General features: G+C 39.3%; 1 non-coding gene across 1 annotated transcript; it reads right to left on the minus strand.

Annotated features, from left to right (window-relative positions):
* Positions 1-558: 558 nt before the first annotated feature.
* On the minus strand, positions 559-665 carry LOC131247703 (small nucleolar RNA R71). The gene has a single exon (XR_009171975.1). It is a non-coding gene; the product is annotated as a small nucleolar RNA R71 (small nucleolar RNA).
* Positions 666-9920: the final 9255 nt, after the last annotated feature.

Below are 9920 nucleotides of genomic sequence, written 5' to 3' on the forward strand. Positions count from 1 at the left end.
CGTGACAACACTCAACGTCTTTTGAGTGAAGGAGGATTGGTTGAGGGGTTATCTATCCATCACACGATTAGACACGAATTGAGATCCTCAGAGTTATTTGAGGTTATGGGTGCGAATCAACCAGTTAATCAACTAGGAATACAACCTCAACCTAGGGTTAAGGAAGTCCAGGATGAGAATGAGGTGCATCAAACACTCCCGCCTCGTACTTTACGAGATTATCTACAACTGGTGGGAGTGAGCATGCCCTCATACATGATTTTTCTAGGAGACACAGGAAACATGGATATCAAGCATGGAGTGATCCAACTCCTTTCAAAATTCCTTGGACTTGAATTTGAAAGTTCATACCTGCACTTACAAGAGTTTGACGAGGTTATAACTACCTTATACTTTCCTAACATGTCTGAGGACATGGTCAGGCTAAAACTCTTTCCTTTCTCCTTGAAAGAGAAAGATAAGAGAAGGTTGCACTCACTACGTCCATGATCTATTGGTACATGGAATGACATGATGAAGGAGTTCATAAAAAAATTCTTTCCATACAATAAGATGAACACCATTAAGAATTCGATCATGAACTTTGCTCAAAAGGAAGATAAAACATTCTTCCAATGTTGGGAGCGGTTCAAGGATCTTGTCAATTCATGCCCACAACACGGTTTTGAAAAGTGGTGCATAACAACTTTCTTCCACGATGGATTGACATCTTCCATACGCCAATTCATCGAGACGATGTGCAATGGGGAATTCATGAATAAGAATGTTGATGAGGTGTGGGATTACTTTGACAAACTCGCTAAAACTGCACAATCATGAGACATCACCCTAAAACTAAGCACCATATCTAAGCCTACTCAAGTAAGGGAGAGAGGTAGGATATACTTGCTGAGAGAGGATGATGATATAAATGCTAAAGTGGCCAATCTCCCAAGGAAGGTTGAGGCCATGAAACTTAAGAAGGATAAGGCTAAGGAAGTTGTTTGCGGTATCTGTGCTTGCAACATACATACAATTGAAAATTGCCCAACGATACCTGCTTTTTAAGAGGCACTGAACAAGTAATCGAATGGCGTAAACAACTACCAAGACCTTTTAGTGGACCCATCTCTAACACATACAATCTTAGTTGGAGAAATCATCCAAACTTTAGTTGGAGGAATGGACAAACTGTTACTCCTCAAGGAATCCCTAACCAATTCTTGAATCAAGGGAGACCTTAAGAGGATTCGGTCTGGAAACATATTCAAAACCAAGAGCTTATCACTCAGGGTATATTGCAAACCCTTCAAGACCTTTCAAAGGCCATACAAGGGCATGAGACAAAAATTCAATTGGAGAAAAAGGGAATCTTCCAGTTTCCCAATCCTAAACCGCAATACGAAATAAGTGATTGAAGCTCTTCAAATCAAATGGAGCAAGTTAAGTCTATCACCACTCTTAGGAGTGGGAAGATAATTGACAAATCTATTCCAATAAGGGATGAAAAGCTTAAGGACCTAGAAGAGGACAACGATGATAGACCTAGCACTTCTCCATAAGAATTGGGATCAAAACTTCAAGGCAAACTGATTGCCCCATTCCCCCAACACTTGATTGCACCAAAATCTCTCTCTAACTCTCAGGACATTCTAGAGGTGTTGAAACAAGTGAAGGTCAATATTCCTCTACTAGATGCGATTAAACAAATACCTTCATATGTCAAAATTTTGAAAGACTTGTGTACGACCAAAAGATGGCAAAATGTTCAAAAGAAAATCTTTTTAACTAAAAAAGTGAGTGTCATCCTAAAGTAAGATGTGCCATAGAAATACAAAGATCCTGGTATCCCAACCGTCGCTTGTGTAATTGGGAACTACTGGATTGAGCACGCACTTCTTGACTTAGGAGTGAGTGTAAATCTGATTCCTTACTCGGTCTACGAATAGCTAAGTTTAGGTGAATTGAAACCCACCCAAACTACATTACGACTTGCCGATCACTCAGTTCATGCACCGAGAGGGATAATTAAGGATGTGTTGGTCCAAGTTGATAGATTCTATTACCTGATAGATTTTATCATCTTGGATACTCAACCCATCATGGATATGAACACTCAAATTCCCGTCATTCTTGGTCGCCCATTCCTTGCCACTTCAAATGCAATCATTAATTGCATGAATGGAGTCATGAGTATGTATTTCAAGAATATGACATTAGAGTTGAATATTTTTTCAACATAGACAAAAAGTTAGAGGATGAAGATGATTCCCACGATATTAACCTGATTGATTCTTTCGTACAAGATAGATCACTTATGACCTTATCCTTTGACTCTCTAGAGATGTGTTGGGCCCACTCCCATAATTTAGATGATGATATGATTAGGGAGATGGGTGCCATGTTTGATGATGTGCCGGTACTTGAAGTTAATTGGTGGAGGCCACAATTTGAAAATTTTTCCCAAACTAATGTAATGCCTCTATCGTTTAACCTCATGACAGTAAAGCTTGACCTAAAACCTTTGCCCTCTGATTTGAAATATATCTATATATGTCAAGATGAGACATATCCGGTGGTGATTTCTTCCCACCTTGAGTAAGAACACGAGAGTATGCTCATCTCTACTCTCATTGAGCATAGAGGAGCCCTTGGATGGTCGATTGCGGACCTCAAGGGAATTAACCTTATGATTTATACTCACCAAATTCATCTAGAGGATACTGCGAAGACCTCACGACAACCACAACGTAGATTAAATCCAAACATAAAGGAAGTGGTTAAGGCCGAGGTTCTTATACTATTGGATGTGGGTATCATATACCCTATATCCGATAGTTAACAGGTGATTTCAACTCAAGTAGTTCTTAAGAAGTCTGGAATCACCATCGTAGCCAATGACAACAATGAACTCATGCCAACTAGAGTTACTATTGGTTGGAGAATGTTCATTGACTATAGGAAGTTGAATACCATCACAAGGAAGGACCACTTTATGTTGCCCTTCATTGATCAAATTTTGGAAAGGCTAGTTGGTCATTCCTATTACTGTTTCCTTGACGAATATTCAGGCTACAATCAGATCGAGATAACCATTGAAGATCAAGAAAAGACCATGTTCACATGTCCTTTTGGCACCTTTGCTTAATGAAGGATGCCATTTAGACTATTTAATGCCCCCGTCACCTTTCAACGATGTATGATGAGTATTTTCTCTGATATGGCGGGACAATATTTAGAGGTCTTCCTAAACGATTTCTCGGTCTTTGGCCCATCCTTCAGTGAATGCTTAAAAATTTAAAAAAATGTGCTAAAGCAATGCGAGGAAAAAAACTTGGTACTGAATTGGGAGAAGTGTCATTTCATGGTTCGTAAGGGAATTGTCCTTGGACACATCATCTCGTCCAAGGGAATTGAGGTAGATAAGGCTAAAATTGATCTTTGAAATTGTGATAATGACTGCTTTAGTTGAAGTAAGAATATGACAATATGTCCTAGAGGGGATGAATAAGACTTTTTAATAAATTTATAACAATTTGAAATCCTATCACTCTAATCCTAATAGCAAGCATACATTAGGATTACTCAAGAGTAACTCTACTGGCTTTCAAGCCCAGTAGAGGATCCAATCACAAACTATTTGAGACATGAACAGTATGTAAACTAGTTTATGATGGATATGACTGTGTGTGTGAGGTGTGATCTCAAATAGTCAAATATGAAAGTATTTAAGGAAATCACAAAAGCAAATTTAAGACAATAGCAATCTCAAACACAGTCATTTTTATAGTGATTCGACTACTTGTCTACTCCACTCCCGGCAGACGCACTCAACTCTTGAGTGTGCTGGATTTCACTAAGGAGGTTTCACACGGTTCACCTCAAACCCAAGGTTTTAAATCAGGTTCACCTTTAACCATTACAACCTACACTTAGGCTGACAGTTTATGCTCCCATGAGTAAGGGTCAACACATAGCACTCGATTTTAGGCACACTGGCTAAGGATCCACACAAGGAACCTCTCATATTTATGCTCTCACGAGCAAGGGTCAACACAAAGCACCCACTTTTAGGCACACTGGCTAAGGACCTCCTACAAAGCCTTGAATGTTTATGCTCTCCATAGAGCAAGGGTCAACATAAAGCACCCACTGCGTACACTCCTACTGGAGGCCTCCTAAAGGACTTGCAAGGGGTGAGAAACACCGTAGACCCAATCCTACAAAGGAATGATCACAAGGGTCCTCTAGACTCTAATGACTTACAGATAAGTAGATGAGCCCCATTCAGTGCGTTGTTAAAGATCTTCCTCCTTTGTTGATGAAAAATCTTCTGCTTCCTTGAGCCGTAACTCAGAAGATGTACTAATACATGACAACAGGTTAGGTCAAGGTTATGATGGAATCCTACTCTCCTAAATGTTTTCCTATAAGGAAGATAGAGCGATTTCAATCATCTATGCATTTAAGGCATCCCAGCTAAATGATTTGCCATTAGGGTAGTTGTTGGAGGATCCTTGAATGCAGAAGTTCATTCCCCAATTCACTCTATTGAATGTCAATGATGAGGGTGGATTGGAGGATGAACTTCCATGAGAGAAAGGGCTTTGGGTATAAGATCTAAGGTTAGACACTTAAAAGCACTCTCTTCTTTCTCTACAGCAACTAAAGACAAGTTCTCTAGGGTATACTCTCAATTGTATTGACTGGCCGCTCGATGACACAAACTCAAATGTCATACGCTTTTGAAACATTTTGCCAATTGGTCGAGGGAATCGAAACACTCATCGATGTCATCGGATTTCAAACTCTAATTTCATCGATATGAGGATCGATTCCTCGACTTTTGAAAATGAGAGAGACATACTTTAGAAATATTTCAGGTCAAAGATATGATCGAGGTGCACTCGATATCATCGAAATTTGAATGTCGATGATATCGATAGTCGTGTCGATACATCGATAAATCAAAAGGATTTTCCAGTTAAGCTTGCTGGACAGTTTATGTCCATTCTCGATGCAATTGACCCGGCCTCGATATCATTAATATTTGAACATCGATTCTATCGAGTGACCCTCGATTCAAGATAAAAACTACTTGAAAATATTGTTAGTAAACTATGTCCAAGATCTATATCATCGAAGCTCTTCTGATATCATCGGTTTTTGAATTCTGAGGATATCGAGGAGTATTTTGATATATCGAAGGTCTTCCTAATTTTCTATAGAAAAATAGGGACACAAAATCTCTGCTGTCGATTTTATCGAGTCCACTTCGATAGACTCGATATTCAAGTTTCGATGATATCGATACTGCTATCGATATATCAATAATTCCGTCCAGAAGTATATGTGGTTGCTAGACAACATATGTCCTCATTCGATAATATCGAGTGAGTTCCGAGGACATCGACAACATGTCTCGATTATATCAATAAGTTTATCGATAAATCGACAGAGATAGAAAACTTAGAGATTTATTGAAAATTTTTAAAAAAAATTCTAACTCAAAAACCCTATGATATTCTAATCAGTTTTAAGGGTTTTAATCACCTGGTGTTTTGGGACATGGGATGTGACGCTTAGATTTACCTATTGCGAGTTCGAGCCCATACCCAGTTGAGGCAAACGGTTGATTGATCTTCCTATGGAGCTTCTCTGTTTAGCCGACTCAACATTCACGCTAATTGATAAACCAGAGCACTTTCAATCTTATCTCTAACCTTCCTCCACCCAAGAACATACGAGATGTGTGATCCTTTCTAGGACACGTTGGGTTTTATAGAAGATTCATAAAGGACTTTAGTCACCTCTCTTATCCTCTATGCAATCTACTTCAAAAGGATGCACCACACGAGTGGACTAAGCAATGCCAGGAAGCTTTTACTAAGCTTAAGGGCATATTAACCACTGCACCTATCATGCAGCCACCCAACTGAAGCCTTCCTTTTAAAATTATGTGCGATGCGTTTGACTATGCTCTTGGGCTATTTTAGGACAAAGAAAAGAAAAAAATTCCTACGTTATTCATTATGTAAGTAGAACTCTAAATCCTGCCCAAGTGAACTACTCTACTATGGAAACGGAACTCTTAACCATAGTATTCGCTTTAGACAAATTTAGGTCCTACTTAATCGGATCCAAGATTTTCATTTACACAGATCATGCGGTTATATCTTCTTTCTAAGAATGATGGTAAGCCCCGCTTGATAAGATGAATCCTCCTAATCCAAGAATTTGATTTGGAAATAAAAGATAAAAAGGGAGTAGAGAATGTAGTGGCTGACCATCTTTCCTGCCTTGATCTCTCTGATTACCTTGAGACGACACATATAAATGACATGTTCCCTGACGAACAATTGTTCAAAGTCTCCCATTCACCTTGGTTTGCTGATATTACTAACTATCTTGTTACAGGTTTCATGCCAACACATTGGACTGCGCAAGATAAGAAAAAATTCTTCGCTGAGGTTCATAAGTTCTTTTGGGATGATCCACATTTGTTTAAATATTTTCCAGACCAAATCTTAAGGAGATGTGTACCAGACAATGAACATCAATGTGTCATCTCCTTCTATCACTCTCAGGCTTATGGTGGTTACTTTTCTGCTAAAAGACCACGGCCAAGATTCTGCAATGTGGCTTTTACTGGCCCACTATGTTTAGGGACACTCATGAGTTTTACAAAACTTATGAGCATTGTCAAAAGTTGGGAGCATTGTCCCGTCGAAATATGATGCCTCCTAACCCCATTCTAATCATTAAAGCATTTGATTGCTGGGGCATTAATTTCATGGGACCATTCCCCCAATCTTTTAGAAATTTATGTATTTTGCTCGCCGTAGACTATTTCACTAAATGGGTTAATGCAATTCATCACATTTTGTAATAGGCCATTCGCAAACTTAATAAAGAAATATGGCATCTCTCATAAGGTGAGCACTCCATACCACTCACAAACAAGTGGGCAAGCTGAGATTTCCAATAGAGAAATTAAACACATCTTGGAAAAGACGGTTAACCCTGATTGTAAGGATTGGTCAATCCAATTGACCGATGCCTTATGAGCTTATCATACTCGGAGATCTGATAAATCTCTTCGTCCTTAAATCAATTAAGATAGCATTCCGAGAACCTACGAGTGGATCCTTGGAAACCCTAGTTTCCCACCTTTGAATATCTTAAGTTTTTCATTAAATCTCTCACAATTACTCTCAAATATTCTAGATTTAGGTTTTCATCTTCTTCTAGTTCTACTTCTAGTTAATTTCAGAAGACACACAAGTTCAGTCCCTATGGATTCGACCTCAGTCTCACCGAGATTATTACTACAACGCGACCCTACACTTGGGGCTGTGAACAGTAAACAACACAAGGCTTACGAAATGTAGGGGAGAGTAGCAATAACTAGCTCAACAAAGGGGAGAGTGGCAATGGCCAACCCAATAATAAAGGACAGTAGCAATGGCTAACACAACAAAGGAGAGTGGCAAAGGCCAACTCAATAATAAAGAAGAGTAGCAATGGCTAACTCAACAATGGAGAGTGGCAAAGGCCAACTCAATGATAAGAAAGAGTGGCAATGGCCAACTCAATAATAAGAAGAGTAACGAGGGCTAACTTAAAAATTGGTAAAGGCAAGGGCAAGGCTTCTATCCATTGCCCCACATAAATTCATAAAGATCACATGTAATCAAAGCCATACCATAATTTCCAAAGGATAAATAATTGATGGTGGTAAAATTATACGATCGTAGGGAGAGAATCATAATAACATAAAAAGAATTGGTAAAGAGGAAATTAAATTATACCAGCTTAAATTAAGGTAAGCATAAAGGAAAAACCCTCACCTCTAACATCGTTTCTTCCTCAAGTGTGAGTATATGACATAAGATTTGAATTCTAACCTAGTTTTTAACAATTTAGTGGTTAGATCGCTACATTGTCATTCGTACATACTTAAGATCGAATACTACGATTTAGCTTAAGATATATGGTTAGGATACATCTAACTCATATGTCTCTTAAGTAAGTTTAGTAAAGGGGAAGATTTCTCTAATTAGTGCTCAACCTTAGCCGACCCGACCTTAAATTTAAGTAGGATCTCCAGATTGAGTCGACTTGGTTCGACATGATCTTAAATAACTTATATTAGGTTGTTAGAAAGGAGGAAAGGAAGAAAATAATAAAGAAAACTGGGTTTGGGCCTACCTTGGGTCTGGTTCAACTTGACGATTCAGCAAGTAGCTACTCGCACTCGGCCTCCTTCCTTCTCTCCTCTCCTTCTTTCTCTTTATTTATTTCTTTCTTTTTTTCTTCCACTTTCTCCTCTCTTTCTTTCTCTTTCTTTCTCTCCTCTATGTGTGTTCAGGTGGACGGTTGGGTATTTATAATGTTTCAATTATTTCTACACTCTTCTTATGTCTAGCATACACTTGTTACATTGCGCGAGAATGAACAACGCCAGTGCTAGTTTGTGGCTTCATAGGTTTAGTCCTCCTAGAAATTTATCCTTCTGCTTCCGTAAGTTAGATTGGTTTTGGATAGGCAACCATTTGGTCAGATTGGACCATTACATAAAGCAGCGGCATAAAGGTTGGGATCGACTCTTGAATGAAGAAGATGGCCTCAATTTTAATGGCGGATCATCAGCCATAGAGTCTTCCTTCGATCCGGTGGTTGAGGGTGATTCAGATGACCCGCAGAGAGCTTATAGGACCCACAAATCCAACGTGTACGTCGTTAGTTATCACTGGTTGTGTTGTAGTGGCTTTTCGCAACTTGCTACAAGAGTTCCGATAAACTCAGTGCTGGTAATGTATTGAAATCCTTCTAGTCTTCTCACGATCCATGGTGGGGGTCAGTTTTCACTCTTTTTTAGCTTGGACGGCTCAGATCTCTTTAAGCTGTCGAGGTCGGGAGTTTAGGTGAGAAAAACTCCGTGCGCACATGTTTTATTCGAACATTGTTGTAGCGGGTGGTGTCTCTGACTCCTGGTTGTGGTCAAAATTCTCTTGCGCGAAGTTTGGATGGTTTAGATCTAGTGGAGGCATAAATCTCATGGAGATTTCAGTGTGGAATTGCTTAATGCGCATGACTTTCCTTGGCGCTGTTACAGCATGGGAACGAAGCCAATTTTGATTGGGTTGTAGAGTAAGTGGGGCCCACTACGGTGATTTCTCGGGAAATCCATCCCAACCACTAATCTTGTTTCGTCTTGTTAGGACATGGGTTCAAGTTCGGGGTGGCTCCATTGATCGGATGGCCCACAGATGGAGCAGGAAGATGAGGTGAAAGTCACCTACTATTGTGGTGTGTAGAAGCATGCCCCTTCTTTTTAGGTGGTTGTTCGAAATATATGGGTTCCACTATGATGATTTTTCGAGAAACCAACTCTATTCATTAGTTTTAGGAGGTCGTGTTGGGCCACGGGGCTAATTATGAAGTTGATCTTAGGTACCCTTATCTTGAAATTCCTCCTAGCGGATGCTAAAGTAGACTTGAACTTAATCGACAGTCCATGTTTAATGATTAAGGCCTAATTTTAGAAGAAATGTGTAGTCAGGTTAGGCAAATGGTCCGACAAAATTTAGCAGTTGATGGATGGTGGGAAAAGCATAGATCTAAAATATCACCTTTTGTGTTAAAAGGAAGGAATTGGCTTCAGCATTCAATAGTGTAGGATTAATCGGCGTCCAATTTTTGTATGATATCATGGTCATGTGAGGCCAAGGTGTGGTCCAAGTTTGAGTTGCGATGGATGATAGGAAGTGGTTAAAATTGAATATCTAAATTTATATAGAGTTGATATGCCCTAAAAGGATAACTTGGCGGCTAAGTAAAAGTCTACCAAAGTGGGGTCTTCATATTTCATACTTGGGGTCTTCATATTTCATACTTGGTCCATATGACGAGCAATCCAAGTCGTTCATATAAAGTAA

The sequence above is a fragment of the Magnolia sinica genome, chromosome 5 (genome assembly GCF_029962835.1).
Source record: "Magnolia sinica isolate HGM2019 chromosome 5, MsV1, whole genome shotgun sequence".
NCBI classification, from domain to species: domain Eukaryota; kingdom Viridiplantae; phylum Streptophyta; class Magnoliopsida; order Magnoliales; family Magnoliaceae; genus Magnolia; species Magnolia sinica.